At 39.3% G+C, this 21145-nt stretch overlaps 1 protein-coding gene and 1 long non-coding RNA gene across 5 annotated transcripts in view; one reads left to right on the top strand and one right to left on the bottom strand.

Annotated features, from left to right (window-relative positions):
- Positions 1 to 18439, top strand: part of wdr49 (WD repeat domain 49) — a 191847-nt gene extending 173408 nt beyond the window's left edge. For 2 of the 4 annotated variants that reach the window (XR_010004836.1, XM_062976739.1), the window contains one exon: positions 14528 to 18439. The gene's annotated coding sequence lies outside the window, so the exon portion shown is untranslated. Of the gene's footprint in view, positions 1 to 1469; positions 4620 to 14527 lie in introns of those variants that run through there. The other 2 variants (XR_010004835.1, XM_062976738.1) reach the window with 2 other exon arrangements.
- LOC134297886 (uncharacterized) overlaps positions 1 to 21145 on the bottom strand; it is a 414859-nt gene that overhangs the window by 366980 nt on the left and 26734 nt on the right. The gene's annotated exons all lie outside the window — the stretch shown is intronic.

Below are 21145 nucleotides of genomic sequence, written 5' to 3'. Positions count from 1 at the left end.
ATAATGATGAGATGTCTGGTTGTTCTTTGTCTCCCTTATGGCCAGAACACCAGCATTTGGAAGCTGGAAGGACAGAATTTTAGCAGCATCTGGGCCCAGAGAGACTGGTTTCTAAAGCAAGAGATTCTGGGCTTTTTAATTGATATGGAACATATGCCATCAATCTATAAAATCCACTTTCCGTTTCTAACTGTATTGGGAGAGAACAAGCCGCAGTTGCTAAAGAGAAAAGGGGGAAACACTCAGCATATGTATAAAGATATTTTATCATCACTAATTATTTCTGCATACATTTCCCCTATGCATCCATTGGTTGATCATAGCCTAGCTGCTTCTAGCAGTGGCTTAGTCTTCCTCCTCTGTAAAATAGGGCAGGTATCCTCTATTCATACTAATTGAGCCTCCTCTTCCATGGGAGTAGCATACTCTCAGCCTCAACTGAATGGACAAACATCCTGAGCTCATCATGCTGACAAAGGGGATCATCTGTCCTGCATGCATACACAAAGGTCCTGATATTATCTGATCTGGGAAATAGCTTGAGGAATCCTGGTCATGGGCTCTGTTTCCAAGGGATTATGCTAACCAAATGCTAGGAAAGGTAGCTGCCTTCATGATACATTTGATATATTTTATACATTTAAAATTGACACAGTATACAAAGATACAAGTTATATATAGAATAGCTGATACATTTGGGTTAGATTTAATAGAGTTTTAGGGTACAACTGCTGCTAGCTCCATCTTGAAGCCTCTAGTAACTTTGACATTGCACACCTTTGGAGTTGCAGAAAATGTTTAAAAATAAAGAAAAAAAATCAAATATGTTGTCGAAGGCTTTCATGGCCTTTCACAGGGTTGTTGTATGTTTTTCGGGCTGTGCCATGTTCCAGAAGTATTCTCTCCTGACATTTCGCCCACATCTATGGCAGGTATCCTCAGAGGTTGTGAGGTATGGATAAACTAAGTAAGGAAAGGAAAGAATATATATCTGTGGAGAGTCCAGGGTGTGGCAAGAGTCCTTTGTCACTGGGAAGCCAGCATTAATGTTTCAGTTAATCACCCTAATTAGCACTGGAAAGGTTTTGTCTCTTGCCTGGGGGCATCCTTTGTTCAGTCATTAGCTGTCCTCTGCCCTCAGAGTGTTGGTTCCCATCTACTGTTTTGATTTTAGAGTTTTTTAATACTGGTAGCCAGATTTTGTTCATTTTCATGAACAAAAAAATCAAATATTTTGCTTGCAGTCTCTTTATTGTTCATAAACCTTTGCTGCGGGTGGGATGGGGTGGGTGGGTGGTGCCATGGCTCAATAACATTACAGTTTAGTTTAAAGCCATCTAACTCAAATAATTTAGAACACATATATACACACAACTGGATATATTTCTCGTCAATAGAATTGTAAGAACCCATCGTGTTGCCCAGATGTCTTCCTTTCATTAATTCAATCCATATTTTTGTTTTTCTAGGTTCACATGTTATGTAGCATTGATGAAAACTGCAAATAAATCAGAGCAATTAACAAAAGAAAAGGCCCAGAGGAAGTGTTAAAATCTGAATCTGAATTTCGGAGCCCTAGGCAGCATAAGAAAACCAATTTCCTTTTCTTACATTTATAATGGATTGGAGAATCTAATTCTGAGATGCAGAAGTGACTGAATGTCTGATCTGCCAGCAGGTCTCTGTGAAAAAATGTCAACAGAAAAGGCCCAATTACACATTCAGGCCTGCATGTCATTTATTTGTATTTGAGAAAAAGAAGACTGAAGTTGGAAACTCTTTCTGGGAAAAATGTTGCCATAATAAAAAATTCAGTAAAGATGTAGCATTTTGCCCAAGTAATGAATATTTAATTATTTTGAAATGCAAAGTGACTGCTCTTCTACAATTGTATTTAGATATTTGGTCAGACATATGAGTTTACCAACCATATTGGCATTAAAGTAGGGATGAGCAACTGGAGGTTCCAGATCCAAATCCATATCTTGTTTATCTATCACACACCCCTTTTCCACGATATTGCCATCCTTTTCTAGTTTCCTAGCTTTTCTATGGGGCTTTTCCCATTCCATACACCATAATATGAGTATAGTGTTTTGATCAAGGCAAGCCATAGTCCCATTCTCTTCAGCTTTGAATCATAGAATCATAGAGTTGGAAGAGACTGCATGGGCCATCTAGTCCAACCCCCTTCCATGCTGGAAAAGCACTGTCAAAAAGGCCCTGGAAGATGGCCATCTAGACTCTTTTTAAAAGCCTCCAAAGAAGGAGGTTCCACCACACACCGAGGCTGTGAGTTCCTCTGCATTGGTCAGACCTCATCTGCAATTCAAGAAAGATATTGACAAGCTGGAATATGTCCAGAGAAAGGTGACCAAAATAGTCAAAGGTCTGGAAGCCATCCTATGGATATGTTTAGCTTGGGAAAAAGAAGGCAGAGAGGGGACATTATAGCCATGTTTAAATATTTGAAAATACATCATATAGAGCAGAGGGCATGCTTTTATTTTGCTGCTCTGGAGACTAGGACATGGAGGAATAGATCCAAATTGCAGGAAAATAGATTCCACCTAAACATTAGGAAGAACTTTGAGCACACAAAATGCTGCTGCAGAGTGTGGTGGAGTCTCCTCCACCTGAGGTTATTAAACAGAGGCTAGATGGCAATCTACTGGGAGTGCTTCAATTGTGTGTTCCTGCATGGCAGAATGGGGTTGGCTTGGATGCAGGGCTGGCCTTACGTATTTTTCAAGTGTAAACAAACAGTATTTTGGCACTCCCCCCCCCCCCAAACCAATCACTGAAAAATAAAATAGTCAATACAAAGAAACACTAATGGGGGGAACAATTAACATTTTGAGAAAGCAGTTATTTTTTGATTGCTGTAGGTTTTTCGGGCTGTAGGCTCTTTCCCAGTCCCCAACAGACCTCAATTTCTAAGGATGCCTGCCATAGATGTGGGAGAAATATCAGGAGAGAATGCTTCTGGAACATGGTCATACACCCCGAAAAACCTACAGCAGCCCTGTGACTCCGGCCATGAAAGCCTTCGAAAACACTGAACCCAGATGACAATGTATCTGGACCAAACTTGGCACACAGATCCGACATGGCCAGCTTTGTATACTGGTGGGGTTTGGGGTGACTGACATTGGCATCAGGGAGTTATAGCATTTGTTGGATCTGGGCTACACTTGGCACACAGACCCAACATGGCCAACTGTGAATACTGGTGGACTTTGGGAATGATTGACCTTGAAATCTGGGAGTTATAGTTCACCTGTATTCAGAGAACCCTCAACCCAGTAGATGACAGATCCAGATCCAATTTGGCACACGGACTCAACATTGCCAACTGTGAATCCTGGCTGGCTTTCTAGGTGGTTGATCATGGCATCAGAGAGTTATAGCTCACCCATATTAGAGAACACTGATTTGTGATCAAATCATTTTGCTAGCAGAATTGTCAGCAACCACATTGACTCTTATAACCCATTTGTCTGTGAGGGGAGTGAATTCACAGAAATGATGTCTTCAGCCAGGGAGACTTAAGAGGCTAAGTGTGACTACCAATTGGAGAGGTTCTGTCTTTTCTCCTTTGAGTTCCCTGTCTTTCCCACCCCATTCATCTGGAATACTGAAAATGGCCTGCTGCTAAGGCGTCTTTGCAAACGTGAGGCAGCTTGGTTTATCTAATAGCCCCATGCTTTGGGGAAGCAAAGCAGTCTTTTATAACACATTTGTTGAGCACCTGTTATGTGTCTGCCTCATTAATCAAGCTTCTTTTTCCTGATAAATGTTGCTGTGCAAATGCCCTTGGCCTCCTATTTGTTCTTTGGTTATACAACAGTCTGTTCTGCAAATTGCTGACTGGTGAATACATAGCTGTTTTTCCAGGTACACATCTTTTATGTGCCCTGATAAAGCCACAAAAAAGCATATGGTGAGGGAGGAAGGGATGGGAGAGTGGGAAAAAGCAGACACTATAATAGCAACAATTAACCTAAAGCTAAAGGAGGTAAACCTAAACTTTCTTCTAGATGTCACTTTTCTTTCTTTTGTCATTACACCATACATTTCTGTGGACTGGCTTTATATTACATTTGCCACAGAAACTGACCCTGAAGGGTTCATCCAAGTCCGGTTTTAAATAAGTGATGAAGTTGTTCTAGATCATGCTGAATGAACCTGCATTCGTCAGCTCTGCCAGAGGCATTTACATGGGTTTCTTTGTGTTCAAATGCAAAGAAGGAAAGGCAGAATGTCCTGACAAAGGAGCCAAATGACATCAGTCAGTTAGGACAGTGAGGGCCCAGAATGAATAAGGTAGCCATAGTAGATGCAAGAAAGGACCCTCCAGCATTGCATTTACAGAGCCAGTGGAAAAGTCTCAGAGCAAAAGCACAGCCTCATAAAAGTGCCAAATGAATATTTTTTTCTTCATTTGTTGAACATGATTTTTTTATTTGAATGGCATGGTGCAAACTGTGGTTGACACGAATGTATCGTGCTTAATGACACCACCAATCTATCCATCACAACATCACAAATTGCTGTCCCCTTTCAAATCACAAGGGAACACCCCTGTCAGGTTTACATCCTGAAATCTCATGACCTGGAATGGGCTGGCATATTTGGTGTGGCTGGTGGTGGCTCTGAGACTTTGGATATATTAAATTAAAGCAGTTTGACATCACTTTAACTGCCATGGCTCATGGAATCATGGGAGTTGTAGTTTCACAAAGTGTCACATAATGGAGGTGCCTCACCAAACTACAACTCCAATGAACCATGGCAGTTAAAGCGGTGTCAAACTGCTTTAATTTAATATACCTAGAGTGTATTTAATTCTACAGTGTAGATGCACCCCTAATCTCTGTTCTTCTTCCAACAGCAAGCAAAAGTGTTTTTATTTAGATGGATTAACTGGTTGCTGTTAGAAGCATTTTTAAAGGATTGATATTTCACTATCATTTTCATGGGTTAAATTTCTGCCCCATGAACCAGATCTCTGACTTGTAACAGAAATTTGGTTCCTGAAATTTGGTTGTTGAAGCCTTGTTTGCTGGTGGAAGTGGAAAGTGGAAGTGTCATCCTTCTTACTCCCTGTCAAAAAGGACTATTGCTTGATACCTCTTGACTCTTAGTACAAAACAGAGCTCTTGTGTATGTGTTGTGTATGCTTAAAAGTTCAAGGTCAAACTAGATAAAGACATGTAAACATATATTCACCCAGATTCTTTCCCTCTACCATCCATTTAGGTCAGCATTTCTCAACCTGTGGGTCAGGACCCCTAGGGGGGGGTCATGAGAGGGTGTCAGTGGGGTCACCAAAGACCATCAGAAAACACATATTATCTCCCTAAATCACTGTTAATTTTCCCCAGATCCCTCCAGTATTTTCTGTTGGTCAAAGGGATTCTGTGTGGGAAATTTGGCCCAATCCTATAGTTGGTTGGGTTCAAGGGGCTCCTTGATTGTAGGTGAACTATAAATCCCATCAACTACAACTCCAAAATGTTAAGGTCAATTTTACCCAAACTCCACCAGTGTTCACATTTGGGCATATTGAGTATTCGTGCCAAGTTTGGTCTAGGCCCATCATTGTTTGAATCCACAGTGTTCTCTGGATGTAGGTGAACGGCAACTCCAAAATCCAAGTTCAATGCCCACCAAATCATTTCACTATTTTCTGTTGGTCATGCAAGTTCTGTGAGCCAAGTTTAGTTCAATTCCATCGTTAGTGGAGTTCAGAATGCTCTTTGATTGTAGGTAAACTATAAATCCCAGCAACTACAACTTCCAAATGATAAAATTAATGCAACCCCACCAGTATTCAAATTTGGGCATATCACGTATTTGCGCCAAATTTGGTCCAGTGAATGAAAATACATCCTATGTATCAGATATTTACTACGATTCATAACAGTAGCAAAATTACAGTTATGAAGTAGCAACAAAAATAATATTATGGTTGGGGGTCACCACAATATAAGGAACTGTATTAAGAGGTTGAGCATTAGGAAAGTTGAGAATCACTAATCAAGGTAGGTGTGTTGAACTGAAAAAAGTGGTAGCCTGTGTTGTGATTAACTCTTTCCACTCACCACATATGTGGAGTTTGTTTCCAAAACGTACCAGATCTAAAAAAAAATTGAAAAATGAGTGTTAGGTGGCAGCATGTTGTTAGCTAGGAATACATATCTCCAACATGTTTTTTTCAATTTCTGTAAAATTTGTTCAGATGGATTTGGTACCTTTTGGGAACAAACTCCTCATATCTAGTAAAGGGTACATCTGCATGATAGAATTAATGCCGTCTGACACCTCTTTGACTATTATGGCTCAAGGCTATGGAATCTAGGAAGTTGTAACTTTACAAAGTCTTTTGCCTTTTCTGCAAAAAGAAGCTGGTGCCTCACTGAACCACAACTGTCAATGATATGGGCACTTTCATTGTTTACATCTTTCCTCCTATCAATCAAACCTATCTAGGACATGATAATATTGTTTTTGGAACACACATCCCAAAATCCTGAGATTAAAGAACTGGAGAAGTTTAAAATTTACTTTTCTAATTTCTGTAAAGAGGTTGTGCAGAGATTTTAGCTTCATTTTTCCAGTGGCAAGCAGACCTCACATTACCAATGCAAGAGGAATCTCTGCAGCTGCATCCATTAATTACCACAAAACCATTAATGACCAGAAGTGAAAGTGCATTACTGATAATTAATGCCAGGAACACTCGCTTGATAACTTCCATCAGTGGCAAGGAAAATTAAGTTAGTATGAGAGTATTTTAAATGAACACTCAAAATAAATATCGCTGACAATCAGTGACTGCTTATATGATCCATAAATGAGGATATGAAAATGATTCCATTGACTTTAGCCCACTCTAGAGTCTGTATTAGCTTTGTCTTCTAAATGGATTTTTAATTTATGGATGTGACAAAAGATATGGGAAGTAGGATACAGAAGGAAATGAGTGTCTGGGTTGTCAAAAAAAAAAACCCAAAAAACCTGGCACTTATTGAAGAAAGACCATCTGTTCCTTTGGTATAATATTATTGTCCAGTAGAGAGGATCTTGGAACAGAGTTCTGGCTTTGCTTACTCAAAAGCCAATCCCACCTAAATTTGGATGGAATCACTTGCTGGCAAAGGATAAGTTCATATGATAGCCTTGGGTTTTATTCCTAAGTTCAGAGCTTTGGACTTAACATAGTATTTTTCCCCAAAACCCCCACAAACATTTCAAGGTTTGCCATTGTCTTCTAATATTGGGAAAGTATGGCTTGCCCAGATAACTCAACGATCAAACCAATACACTGGGCTAGCAGTTCAGGCATAAAGACAGTTGGGGAGCAGGTTGGATAGCACAGCAACAAAATCCCATCATGTCTCATTATCTTATGGCCATATATGTACACCTAAACCGTGAAGACTGCTGGACAGAATATCTTAATGGGGAATAGACTCATGACAGATCACTGCAATGCTTTCCATCCCCCACACCCCTATCAGATTTTGCCTTCTGCTGTATCTGGAAATCTGTAGGCACAACTGGGCCAAACTGGACTCCTGCTTTGAACTCAGTTATATGAGTCTATACTGCCAGATAATCTGGAATAAGCAGATAATCTGGGATCATGTCCTGGGATATAGGGCAGTGTAGATCCAGCCTCAGTTAAATAGATTTCAGTTATAAATGCAATATTAGCTTGCTTGTCCTGGATCATGCAGCTCTTCTTATTCATTGACTTGGCATTAAGCAGAAGACTTTGTGGTCTAATGAGGTTCCACTAGCGTAGCCAAGAAATACTTTGTTGAATGGTGAACAGTACAAGATGTCTCTCTCCACTTTTCCTTCCTTCTCTTCTACTTCTACTACCATACCTCCCTCTCCCCATTATAATTGAAATTGAAACTCTCATCATATTCAGTATTATTTACACTGCTATTTTTGGAGCAGTACTGAATTTGTAGCCTGAGTTACATTTTAGTCCACATTAGGTTGGTTAGTTTAAAAATGTGGACTGCTGAAATACATCATTTCAAGTCCTTGGAGAGTCTACCTACCTGTATAGAGAAAACAAATTTTAGAGAATTTTTAAAAAAACTTTTTAAAAAAGAATGACATCTACAGAGGAAAGGTGAAACCATTATCTCCTAATTATTGGTAACATGGTGTTTTGATTTTTATAACTTTTGCAAAACCACACGTACACACACTTTGCTGTTTTATTTATGCAGCTGAAAAGGATTATAATTGACAGCTGCATTCCAAGGCAGGGTCTAAGAAAATGTCACAAGAAGATATAATTGCTCATATTTCAAATACAATCTGGACCAAACACAAAATGCAATTTACAAGTCAAAACGAGATGATAATGATCACATATGACACTAGTTTTTATATATACTGCCCTATTTTGAACTGTTTGGCTTTCTAATTTTAAAATATACAAGTAAGACAGGTGGGAATCTTTTTGGCATGCTTCTATGTCTTTCAAAGATGATGTAAATCTATCAACTCAAGCTGATGATTGCCTACCATTATGATTCATTTTCCCCCTTTAGAAAATGCGTTAGGAAAGAGACCTTCTTTTCACTAAATTCCTATGAAATGTTGGACTCTCAGTTAGGTCTTTGCTATGTCTGCATTGTGCATGAAATCACAGATTCCAATCTATATATATAAAAGAGTGATGGCATCAGGGCAGTGGACAAAACAACAAAACTACAGGCCCCCCAACCTCGAAATTTGACAACACAACCCATCATCCACGCCTCTAGGTTGATACAAAAAAAGAAAAGAAAAATAAAGTCCTAATTAGAGGGAGAGCAATAATTGTTTTTATCCAATTGCTGCCAGTTTAGAGGGCTAATCTCTGCCCACTTCGTTGCCTAGCAACCAAGGGACAGCCAGGTTTCAGTTAGGGGACAGGCAGATTTAGGCCTCACTTAGACTTCTTCCAGAGATTATCTAATTTGCACTGGATTATATGGCAGTGTAGACTCAAGGCCCTTCCACACAGCTATATAACCTTGACTCCACACTGCCATATAAGCTATATAATCTTGACTCCACACTGCCATATAATCAACTTCAGTGTGCATTTTATACAACTGTGAAGAAAGGGCCTCATATAATCCAGTTCTGAGCAGATAATATAAGATTAGAAATATACAGTAGAGTCTCACTTCTCCAACATAAACAGGCCAGCAGGATAAGTAAATATATTGGATAATAAGAAGGGATTCAGGAAAAGCTGATTAAACATCAAATTAGGTAATCGTTATACAAATTAAGCACCAAAACATCATATTATACAACAAATTTGACAGAAAAGGTAGTTCCATGCGCAGTAATGCTATGTAGTAATTACAGTAGAGTCTCACTTATCCAACACTCGCTTATCCAACGTTCTGGATTATCCAAAGCATTTTTGTAGTCAATGTTTTCAATATATCGTGATATTTTGGTGCTAAATTCATAAATACAGTAATTACTACATAGCATTACTGCGTATTGAACTACTTTTTCTGCCAAATTTGTTGTCTAACATGATGTTTTGGTGTTTCATTTGTAAAATCATAACCTAATTTGATATTTAATAGGCTTTTCCTTAACGCCTCCTTATTATCCAACATATTCGGTTATCCAACATTTTGCCAGCCCACTTATGTTGGATAAGTGAGACTCTACTGTACTGTATTTACAAATTTACCAGTAAAATATCACAATGAATTTGAAACACTGACTACAAAAACATTGATTATGAAAAGGCAGATTGTGTTGGATAATCCAGAACATTGTATAAGCGAATGTTGGATAAGTGAGATTCTACTTTGATATGAAATAATTTCTAGGATAGAATAATGCAGAACAATATAATCTCTAAAACCAGGACAGTAATAAAGAAATAAAGAAATAAAGAAAGTAAATAAAGCAAGGAAATTGGAAATTCCACAAAGGAAACAATCAGGGCCAGCTAACACCTCCCAAGAAAGGATTCTTCCAGAAAGGAAGCTGAGAAGGCAGTGAAGCACTATGTATTACCAAAGTCCTTATTATTACTATCCTTACTATTATTATTATTATTATTATTGTGTTGCGGTCAACCGTGAAAATGAATACAATCTGGCTCCAAGTATTCAAAAACACTAAAATCAGAATATAAAAAAATTAATGTGGTATAATAAAACAGAACAATACAATCTCTAAAATCAGAACACTAAATAAAGAACAACACTCTGAAAATAGGGGAATTCCACACAGAAAACAATCAGGGCCAGCTAACACCTCCCAACAAAGGATTCCCATCATCAAAGTCTGGCCAATCCTCTGTTTTCTCAGGGCCACAGACAGTAGAAGCATATAAAATATTGCAAACAACACCACTCTGAAAACAAGGTAATTCCAGACAGGAAACAATCAGGGCCAGCTAACACCTCCCAACAAACAAATCACTCAGGGAGGAAACAGCTAGGCTTTAAATCTGCAAGGCCATTACATCCTAATCATTTTTCCTAATTGCAGCATTCATACTTGCCTCCAACAGACAAAAAAAAAAACAATCAGAAATATTGCATATTCACAACCTTTAGGAAATAATGTCCCCTGATGGCACAGCATGTTAAAGCGCTGAGCTGCTGAACTTCTGGACCGAAAGGCTGCAGGTTTGAATTGGGGGAACTGACAGAGCCCCCACTGTTAGCCCCAGCTTCTGCCAACCCAGAAGTTCAAAAAAATGTAAATGTGAGTGCATCAATAGGTACTGCTCCGGTGGGAAGGTAACGCCGCTCCATGCAGTCATCCCACATGACCTTGGTGGAGTCTACGGACAACGACGGCTCTTCGGCTTAGAAATGGAGATGAGCACCAACCCCCAGAATCATACATGACTGGGCTTAATGTCCGAGGAAAACGTTTACCCTTTACCTTAACTACCACCAATTCCTCAATACTTTATTTCCCATACCACCATTCTTCGCCACAGCAACGCGTGGCCGGGCACAGCTAGTAATGATATATAATCAATGCTTAATTGGTTTTCAAATGTCACTGTAATTTCCACAAGAATAAAAAATTTAGTCTGTTGTAACAAAAACACCTTAAAGATTAACAAGTGGCAACTTAAAAACTAACAAGTTTTATTTGGCATAAGCTTTTGTGGACTCCAGCCCATTGCATTAGATGCATCTGTTGAAATGGGCAGGAGTCCATAAAAACGTATGCCAAAAATTGTATTTGTCTTTGAGATGCCACTAGACTTTTTATATATTCCTTTATTTCCACAAAAATATAACTCCCTTAGATATAAATATAATAGAAAGCACAGGTACTTTTTCCTTTTCAGTCATCTTGTTTTTTTTATCTGGGCAATGAGAAGATGTCTCTCACTGCTGTTTTGTCCAGTTGTTGTTGCTGTTGTTGCTGTTGTTGTTGTTGTTGTTGTTGTTGCTATGTGTCTTCAAGTTGTATCTGACTTGTGGTGATCCTATCATGGAGTTTTCTCAGCAAGATTTGTTCAGAAGAGGTTTGTCATTGCCTTCCTCTGAGGCTGAGAGATTGTGACTGATCCAAGGTCTCCCAGTGATTTCCTGTGGCTGAGAAGGGATTTGAACTCTGGTCCCTCAGTGATTTTGTCTTTTCAGAATGATATTGACAGGTTAGAGAGGATTCAGAGAAGGGCAACAAGGACAAAAAGAGAGATGGAGAATAAAATGTATGAGGAAAGATTGTAGGAGGTGGGCATAGTGTATTTTTAATTGTATCGCTTCTTAAACGTGAGCTGCTTTGGGTCTCAATTCTGTGAAAAATGTGGGGGTAATCATCACTATCATCTTGTTAATAATCTTGCTATTTGTTATTAATAAAATGGTTAGCTAAATCTCATCTATGGCAATTATGAATGAATAACTTTGAGTTATGCAGCCATCATCATTATGTACTAATAATCCCAATATCTACTTATTGGGCAGCAGCCACTGGAATCAACTGTTTCCCAAGGAATGGGAAATAGGCCTCCATCCATCACAATGGATGTTCCCTATATAGGGATGGGGAGATTGGACTGGGATGCATTGCATTAGCACCATTGCTACTGTGCTTATATATATGAAAATCCCATTCAGGATTCCAGCCATTATTCATAATAAACTAATAATTATTAAAACTGAAATCATAATTTTAAAGATTTCCCCAACCTCCTCTGAAATACTAGCTCTTAAACTGGAGCAGACAGATGCTTTGAAAGCTTACTTTCTATCACTGGTATGGTGCTCAGATACTCCTCTTTTCAATTTAATGGACCTTGCTTTTCTTGATTCAAGTCAGTTTTAATTCCTGCTGGATCTAGTCCCTGGACTATATATTGCTTTGAAAATCCAATATCTTTTCCAGTCCCTGAGAGAGCTTCCGAAAGTGATTCTAAATGAAGCAAATTATGAAATAATGTGCTCATCAACTGATCTAATGCAGTTGTGGAAGCACTATCTTACCTGGGAAACTTCTGGCATGAAATGAAGCTGGCTCATATGAGAGAGGTCAAAAAATGATCCAAGTTGACCTCTGATCCTGATTATACCAGTACTAATACTGATGCTTGCTCTCTGCATTCTCTCCAGAGCTCTGAAATATTGCTTCACAGAGCTCTCAGTCAGAATGGTCATTGATTGGTAAAACTTGGTGCTGTTTAGTGAAACTGGTCAACAATGCAATTTTTCTAAAATGTAGATGGTTCAGGCCTGGCAAACTCTGGGCATTGGCTTCTTATTCATCCGTATAGAGCCTTCTAACATTACCAAGTATTATCACCTTTTCTAATGGGTCATGTCATCTCATGATGCGGTAAATTAGTTTGCATTGGTCTTTTGATTTCTTGACAATGTTCGGGCTTTATTTGAACTAAGACCTATTTTGACATTCCATGGTGTCTATGGAGTTCTCTTCCATCACCATTTTTCAAATGAATGTATTCCCTTCCTGTCAGCTTTCTTCACTGTTCAGCTTTTACAACCAAACATAGAAATTAGAAATATGATGGCTCTCATTCATCATAACAGATCTGCAGTCAGAGCCGGTCCAACAATGAGGCGAATTAAGCGGTCGCTTCGGGCGCAAAACATACGGGGGTGCAGTCGAGACTGTTTTTTCTGTTGATTTGTTGTAAAACATGATGTTTTGGTGCTTAATTTGTAAAATCTTAATGTAATTTGATGTTTAATAGGCTTTTCCTTAATCTCTCCTTATTATCCAATATTTTTGCTTATCCAACACTTTTATTTTTCAGTGATTGGTTTGGTGGGGGGGGGGGGCGCCAAACTTTTGTTCGCCTACACTTGAAAAATACCTAGGGTCAGCTCTGTCTGCAGTCTCCCTCAGTATCAGAAACAGAAATACTATACCATTTGCCAAGAAGCATGATAGGCAGGTGTAGCACTCATGCCCTTCTTGTACGCTTTCCATTGGCATAGTGTTGGTATCTGTGTGAACAAAATGTTGAACTGAATAGAGGGTGCAAATTATGCAGTCCTCCGGATGTTGAAGAACAACTCCCATTATTCTTCACTGCTGGATAAGCCACTGCTGAGAGTTGCAGTTCAACAACTTCTTCTGGAGGTTTGTTCAAATCCCAACTATATTCTAATCTAACCCAACATGATTTTGTTATGCTATATTCCCTTTACTGTCCATTCATGAAATAAGTGGGCAAAGTGGGCCTTTCATTTTCCACAAGAGTTAGGGACACAAGCCTCCACAAAAGTGAGAAAACAGTGAATTAAAATGGCACTTTTAAACCCAAGAACACCTCTCAGAGAATCTTTAGGTCTTCCAGCATGACTCTATCATAACCCAGAATTGAAATTTTAAAAGAAGGTGTTCACCTTAGATGGCATAGGTAGGTATTTGAATGTGAACATACCTTTTCATTAAAAAAAGAAACAGTTTTTGCCCAGGTACAACTAATATAGACCAATGTGAACTTTTTCAATAGATATGATGGTCAGGGATACGATTAAAATAATGGCACTCTTGGGCCTATAACTCCATTGGTTTCTTTTAAAAGTCACTTTCACAGCTTCGGATCATTTGGCAACCTTCCCTTCTACTTCTATATCAGCACACTGCCTGCTTCCCATATTAAATTTATTCTCCCCTTTGGGAGACATGCTAGTAATAACCTTTGAAGAGAGCCTAAAACCTGGGACATGGCCATTTCATCAAGGCTGTGCAGTCATTGTTCTGTCACCAGCAACAGCAAGCACAGTTTTCTAGAAAAGTTATTCTGCTATTTGTGTTCCTAGTCTGTTCTCTCCAGCTGTAATGCCATTTGTATCAGATCTCAGAAATGGGCCACTGACTGCAGCTCTTCTTCACAGCAGATTTACCTTGGAGAGCAACTGAAACTTCAGGAAGGATTATAAAAGCATGTCTATATTGGATAACTACCCTATTACACAGCTGGTTTGTATACTTTAAATGAAGATGTTAACTCTTAACACTTATTTTTCTGCAGGTGAAGCCTTTGTGCCACTCCAGAGCCTGTACGCTGTCACCTCAGATGGAAAGGCATTTACATTTAATCTTGCCAATGTCCTCTACCTTAAAGAAGGATTCGCAGTGAAAGAACAGTATCTCCATAGCAACGAAGAATTCTTTTATATGGCTTGTAAAGCTGGTGAATTTCCAAGACACTAAAGCTTCCATGGAGTCCATAAGTACTTGGGTAGAAAACAAAACAGATGGTCTTTTTTTTTTTTGAAAAAAAAAGATTCTTATTTTCTGCAGCTTCCTCACTTTTGTTTGCTTCACAAGTGCTTGTTGATTAGCCATCCTTCTTTTCATCAAATCTCAAATCTTGGAGCTAAAGGAACATGCACAGGAATAGTTAAATGCAAAATAATGGAACCTTCAATGAACTGAGAACAAATGAAAAATGCTCAGGTTAAGGAACTGATGACAATATCTTCTCCACTGAAACTCCCCTGGTATCATTCGATCCTATTTTGTTAGACTTTTAGATGTGAACTAAGGAAATGAGCCCAAAATCTCAGACTCACCCTAAATATGGCTGTCTTCAAAAGGACAGCAGCTTCAGGTCAGTATCACAGGGCTTTTCAGTTTAAACCAACTGAAAAACGTGAGTTTGCCAGAAACTCAAGATCATCCCAAGGTTTTGGGGCAGTTTGGACAGTGAGATCAGTTCTGATTCAGATCAGTCTGCTGTCCAGTCTGCATACCAACTGATGATGCCTATGCTGCCAACATTGCCATCCCTAGCCAGCCACAGATTTCCATGTGAGCTCCCGACCATTACGGCTACCTGTGCTCATTTCAGAATGGAGTGCCTGCACAACCAATAAGAAGAGGGGTGATCTCCACTTCTTGTTGGTCATGCGAGCATAATGTTCTGACATCCACAGAGCTGCATGAACAATCAGCAAAAAGGGGGATTGTTCTCCTTTCTTCTTGCTGGCTGTGTGTGTACCCCATTCTGACATCAGCAGAAGCTCCCACGATGGTCAGGAGCTTGGATTGAGGTCCATGGCCATCTAGGAGTGGCAGTGGAGGCGATATGGAGGAAGTGACAGGACAGTGGAGTAAATGTGACAAAGGCCCTGGGTTTGGCATGAACATGCTAAATCTGAGGCTACTCTGAGACAGATTTACTGTGGGTTAAATGCACCCCAAGTGTGGTGCTGTTACTTTATTTGTAGTAACATAGCCACTCTATGTAAGCTATCTTTAAATATCTATGGAGATTTCAAACGTAATAAGGAATAGGTTTCTGTGGTTCCAGCTAATAAGCCCCAGGTCAATGGATTGGAATTACAAGAAAGGAGATAGTGGTTAAATATTACAAAGAATTTCTTGATGATAAAAGTGTTTTACAATGGAATAGATTACCTAGAATTTGCCTTCATGGGAGAGTTCAAACAGAAGTTAAATTGCCACTTTTTAGGGGTACTTCCAGTTCTATTATTCTTTGTTTAATTGAATCACTCCAGTCCACTTTCTAAAATGAACTACAGTAAAGTCTCACTTATCCAACATCCGCTTATCCAACGTTCTGGATTATCCAACACATTTTTGTAGTCAATGTTTTCAATACATCATGATATTTTGGTGCTAAATTCTTAAATGCAGTAATTACTACATAGCATTACTGTGTATTGAACTACTTTTTCTGTCAAATGTGTTGTATAACATGATGTTTTGGTGCTTAATTTGTAAAATCATAACCAAATTTGATGTTTAATAGGCTCTTCCTTAATCCCTCCTTATTATCCAACATATTCGCTTATCCAACATTCTGCCGGCCTGTTTATGTTGGATAAGTGAGACTCTGCTGTATATGTATGAGCCCCTCTCTGTCTCAGTAAGTCCCATGATGGTCCCATGAAATAGTGAGTCTTCCCCACACTGGGGTTAGAATAATAGAATCATAGAATCATAGAGTTGGAAGAGACCTCATGGGCCATTCAGTCCAACCCCCTGCCAAGAAGCAGGAAAATCACACTCAAAGCACCCCTGACAGATGGCCATCCAGCCTCTGCTTAAAAGCCTCCAAAGAAGGACCCTCCACCACATTCTGGGGCAGAGAGTTTCACTGCCAAACAGCTCTCACAGTGAGGAAGTTCTTCCTAATGTTCAGGTGGAATCTCCTTTCCTGTAGTTTGAAGCCATTGTTCCACGTCCTAGTCTTCAAGGCAGCAGAAAATAAGCGTGCTCCCTCCTCCCTATGACTTCTTCTCACGTATTTATACATGGCTATCATGTCTCCTCTCAGCCTTCTCTTCTGCAGGCTAAACATGCCCAGCTCTTCAAGCAGCTCCTCATAGGGCTTGTTATCCAGAGCCTTAATAATTTTAGTTGCCCTCCTCTGGACACTTTTGAGCTTGTCAACATTTCCCTTCAATTGTGATGCCCAGAATTGGACACAGTATTCCAGGTGTGGTCTGACCAAGGCAGAATAGAGGGTAAGCATGACTTCCCTAGATCTAGACACTATACTCCTATTTATGCAAGCCAAAATCCCATTGGCTTTTTTAGCTGCCGCATCACATTGTAGGCTCATGTTTAACTTGTTGTCCACAAGGACTCCAAGATCTTTTTCACACGTACTGCTGTTGAGCCAGGCATCCCCCATGCTGTATCTTTGCATTTCATTTTTTTCTGCCTAAGTGGAGTATCTTGCATTTGTCCCTGTTGAACTTCATTTTGTTAGTTTTGGCCCATCTCTCTAATCTGTTAAGATCATTTTGAATTCTGCTCCTGTCTTCTGGAATATTGGCTATCCCTCCCAATTTGGTGTCATCTGCAAACTTGATGATCATGACTTCTAACTCTTTGTCCAAGTCATTAATAAAGATGTTAAACAGAACCGGGCCCAGGACGGAACCCTGCACAACTCCACTCATGACTTCTTTCCAAGATGAAGATGACACATTGGTGAGCACCCTTTGGGTTCATTTGCTTAGCCAATTACAGATCCACCAAACCGTAGTTTTGCCTAGCCCACATTGGACTAGTTTCCTTGCCAGAAGGTCATGGGGGACCTTTAGAGATGAGAAATGTGGCCTGCAGAAAGTGTTAGAAGCCAGTTTCAATTTTAAATTTCTCACAGTGCCACACTATGACTTTGCTCTGTACTGCTCTGGATAAATTAACATAGAATATGGCTTTTGTTTGCTACCTCCAAAAATCCACAGGTGAGGAAGATTCAGTAGCAGCAAGGCTCTGCAAGGATATTTGAGCTGCAGTAATAATGAAACTGAGAAATAATGCCCCTAATCTCAGACTTGAATCTGGAGAAGCCTGACCAAATTTTCAAAAATGTGTCAATTTCACCTTACATCCTAGACATCCTGCAGGAGTGAAGTTTGGGCTTGTCAGTGTGTGCAACCACCATCTGGCTATTATCTCATCATTTAATGGACTACTCCCAATTCTATGCCCACATGGCCTTTTGAAGAAAGATAAAAGGTTCTTTTTATAGCATAGCAACAGTAGAAGTGGTAGGAATTGCCAGTATAGGTGGAAAGGATGGACTTTTTCCCTTCTAGAAGGCTGTTTTCCACTTTACACGGGACAAGATAATGAGCAATCGTTCAGTGACAGAACTGGTACTTGGACAGCATTAGCCAAACTGAAAATGGCATTTTTGTTATTGCCTGGAAGCACCTGAGGAAAGCTACACCTATTGATTTTGTGTCTCCTGCATACGTGTTAAAGGCTCAAGGCTTCTGTCCATTTAAACAATTTTTGACAGTCCTTGAGGCTCTTTGCCATCACTCCTTCTGCAAGCAACATTGAAGAAACTTGTGTGTCGCCGCCACCTTTGCACTCCTCGAATAAAATTAGTTGCAGACAGGCATAAAGAAGGCAAACATTTAACTGGTCAAAAATAAAGGTTATATTTCTTACACTTACTGTAAGTCATTACTAAAATATATAAGAGAAATGTGTTCAGATGTTTGGCTACGTGTGTCAATAAACCACAGGAATGTTGCAGCAGGAGGCTGAACAGCATCCGAAGTAATTTGATGTTACCCTAGAGTGACAAGCAAAGGATCTGGTGAAAGGTCAATGACACAACATTGGCTTGGAGCCATCTTTGCTGGCTCCTCCAGTCTTTGAAATCAATGAGTTGAAATTTCACATTAATAGTGTTAGACAGATTTCCCCAATACTGTATATGGCAATCTACTTTAAGCCCTCCCTTGTCTCCCCCTCTCCTCCATTCATTTTCAGTTTGGGAAGCAAAGTATTCTCTCAGCAATTGGTTTGCCAGTTTTTCATTTGGTCTCCATAACAGCTTGATCTCAAGGAATTAGGTGATAACATTTGTCTCCATGATGTGACAAAGTTCACCTGCTAATTGTTGCTGATCAAGGCACAAATGCAGGGGCTGAAAATGCTGAAAAATTGGCAAGCCTAGGGGACTCTTGGCCGGAATGTCCAAAGAGTATCTTTGAGTTTAACCATGCTTAAACTGAAGCTCAATACTATTAATTTCAGTTTCAACCAGACTTGAATTCTTCTCTTAAGCAATTCCATTTCTATTCAATAGGACATAGCTTTGTAACTATGCACAATCCCAAACACAGTCTTAAGAGAGAAAAATGCAAGGCAGTTCATCACCAGCTAGAGAAGTCTTCCACAACATGATACCCTCCCGATGTGCTGTACTACAGCTCCCTCCATCCCTACCCAGCATGACTGCATGAGGGAAGTTGTGATTCAGCATATCTGGAAGGCATCTGAAATTCAATATTTGTTGCATCTGCTCAATAGTTTCAACAGAGCCAGCATGAAGTAGTGGTTGAAGCATTGAACTATGACTGGGAATTAGGTTTTGAATTCCTACTCAGCCATAGAAACACGAGGCATCCCTAGTTCTGGATCTCCCCCTTAGTTTCTTGCATTCCCCTTTCTGTTGAGAATTATCAAAGTCAGGCATGACATTTGCACACATATCCATGGAATCTGTCTATCTCATGAAGAGCATTTCTAGTTGATGGACAATCTGGCCCATCATAGACTTTGAATTTTCTCCCTATCCTTGAAGGTCTTCCTACTACACAGCTGTAGGTGAAAGAGAGAGCAGTCCTGTTCATCTGATAGGAGATAACAGCAAAGACCCTTTTCCATTCCCAAGGTGTACTTCCAGGACGTTGCTGAGTTCCTGCAGCAAATCAACCAACTCCTTGAAGAACTAAGAACTTCTCTGCCTACCCAAAGTAGAATAAGAATAAATGCCCACCACCTATCAGTTGGTACTTCTGCAGGAGGTCTTCTTTCTAGGTTTATCATCCAAAAGTCCATTTTTGGTTGGACATATATAATAACTAAAGAAGAGAGTGATGGGAAGAGTGAGTAAAATTAGAAAATGCAAATAGATACCAGGTTTTGGGGAAAAGGGTGGCTCAAGAGTTCTTGCAGCTGGTAGATGAAGCATTTGGTCTGGAAGAAGATTTCCCAGCACAGTGACCTCAAGTAGTAGTAATTGTCAAGTTGACCCTGTTAAAACTTGCAATTTGCACACTAGTTTTCAAATCCAGCACTATAAACAAAGATAAAATCTTCATGTTCATCATCATGATTTGCACATACCGCTCATGGTATTGTTTTCTGCCCTGATCTTAATGACACAGTGCATCATGACAAATCTTTCTCTGATTGGCTTTTATCCCATGTACTTTGTTTACAGTAGAAAGATGGTGGTGTTTGAATATTTAGTCATGCAGAACTGCATGAACAGAAATTGCAAGTTAATCCCTAATCAATTCTGATTTAAATTACAAAGATGTTAAAATTCATTGAAAAAGCCAAGGCTCATTACACACTTGAGAATGTCAAACCTACTAGATATGGTTTTCAGGCTGACTCATTCTGAATGTTAGTGACATCACAAACAAGGAGACATTCTGCCTAAAGTGAAACACCACAGGCAAGTGGAAGATATGAGCATTTTGCATTTACCAGCAGCTAAGTCTACTATGGAACAATCAACTCAAATGGAGATTAAACTGTGATTTCTCAAGGGCAAGGCTACTACAACATGCTGAATCACACTATTTCCTATTGTGATATTTCTTCTTAGATGTGCTGCGTAATGTTCTCTGAGGTGATTCTGATGATCCCTCTATGATTTTAATGAAAGAAATATTTCACTGGTAGCATTTGCACTCTACATTTTGTTCACACTAAGTCTCATGCAAAATGAACAATGATAAAAAGCTGATTTGCAAATATAAAAAATGTTTACGATATCAGCCTAAGTATATTCTTAAGTCCAATTTTAATAATGGCTAATTTGAGAACAGAGGCAGAAATTATGCAACTTCTAGGGCTTCTATGAAAACCCTGGTATTTATTGGGAATAAAACTTTGTCATGAATGTGTATTTTAATAATACACATAATATTTTAAAATATCTTACCCACCTCTACCCACAGCTCGAGATAAGTTACATCATTGCCGAAACACATAATCATTTAAAAACACTCTGTAGAATACACATATTAAAACATATTTCCATAAAATACATATTAAAATACAGAAAACAAAAATTAGACATAGAATGGAAATTTAAAATTCATCATTAAAACTGCCTGGGTAGCTTTGATCC

The sequence above is a fragment of the Anolis carolinensis genome, chromosome 3, assembly GCF_035594765.1.
Source record: "Anolis carolinensis isolate JA03-04 chromosome 3, rAnoCar3.1.pri, whole genome shotgun sequence".
Lineage (NCBI taxonomy): Eukaryota > Metazoa > Chordata > Lepidosauria > Squamata > Dactyloidae > Anolis > Anolis carolinensis.
The sequence above is the reverse complement of the archived record's forward strand: the minus strand, read 5'-3'. Positions and strand labels throughout refer to the sequence as shown.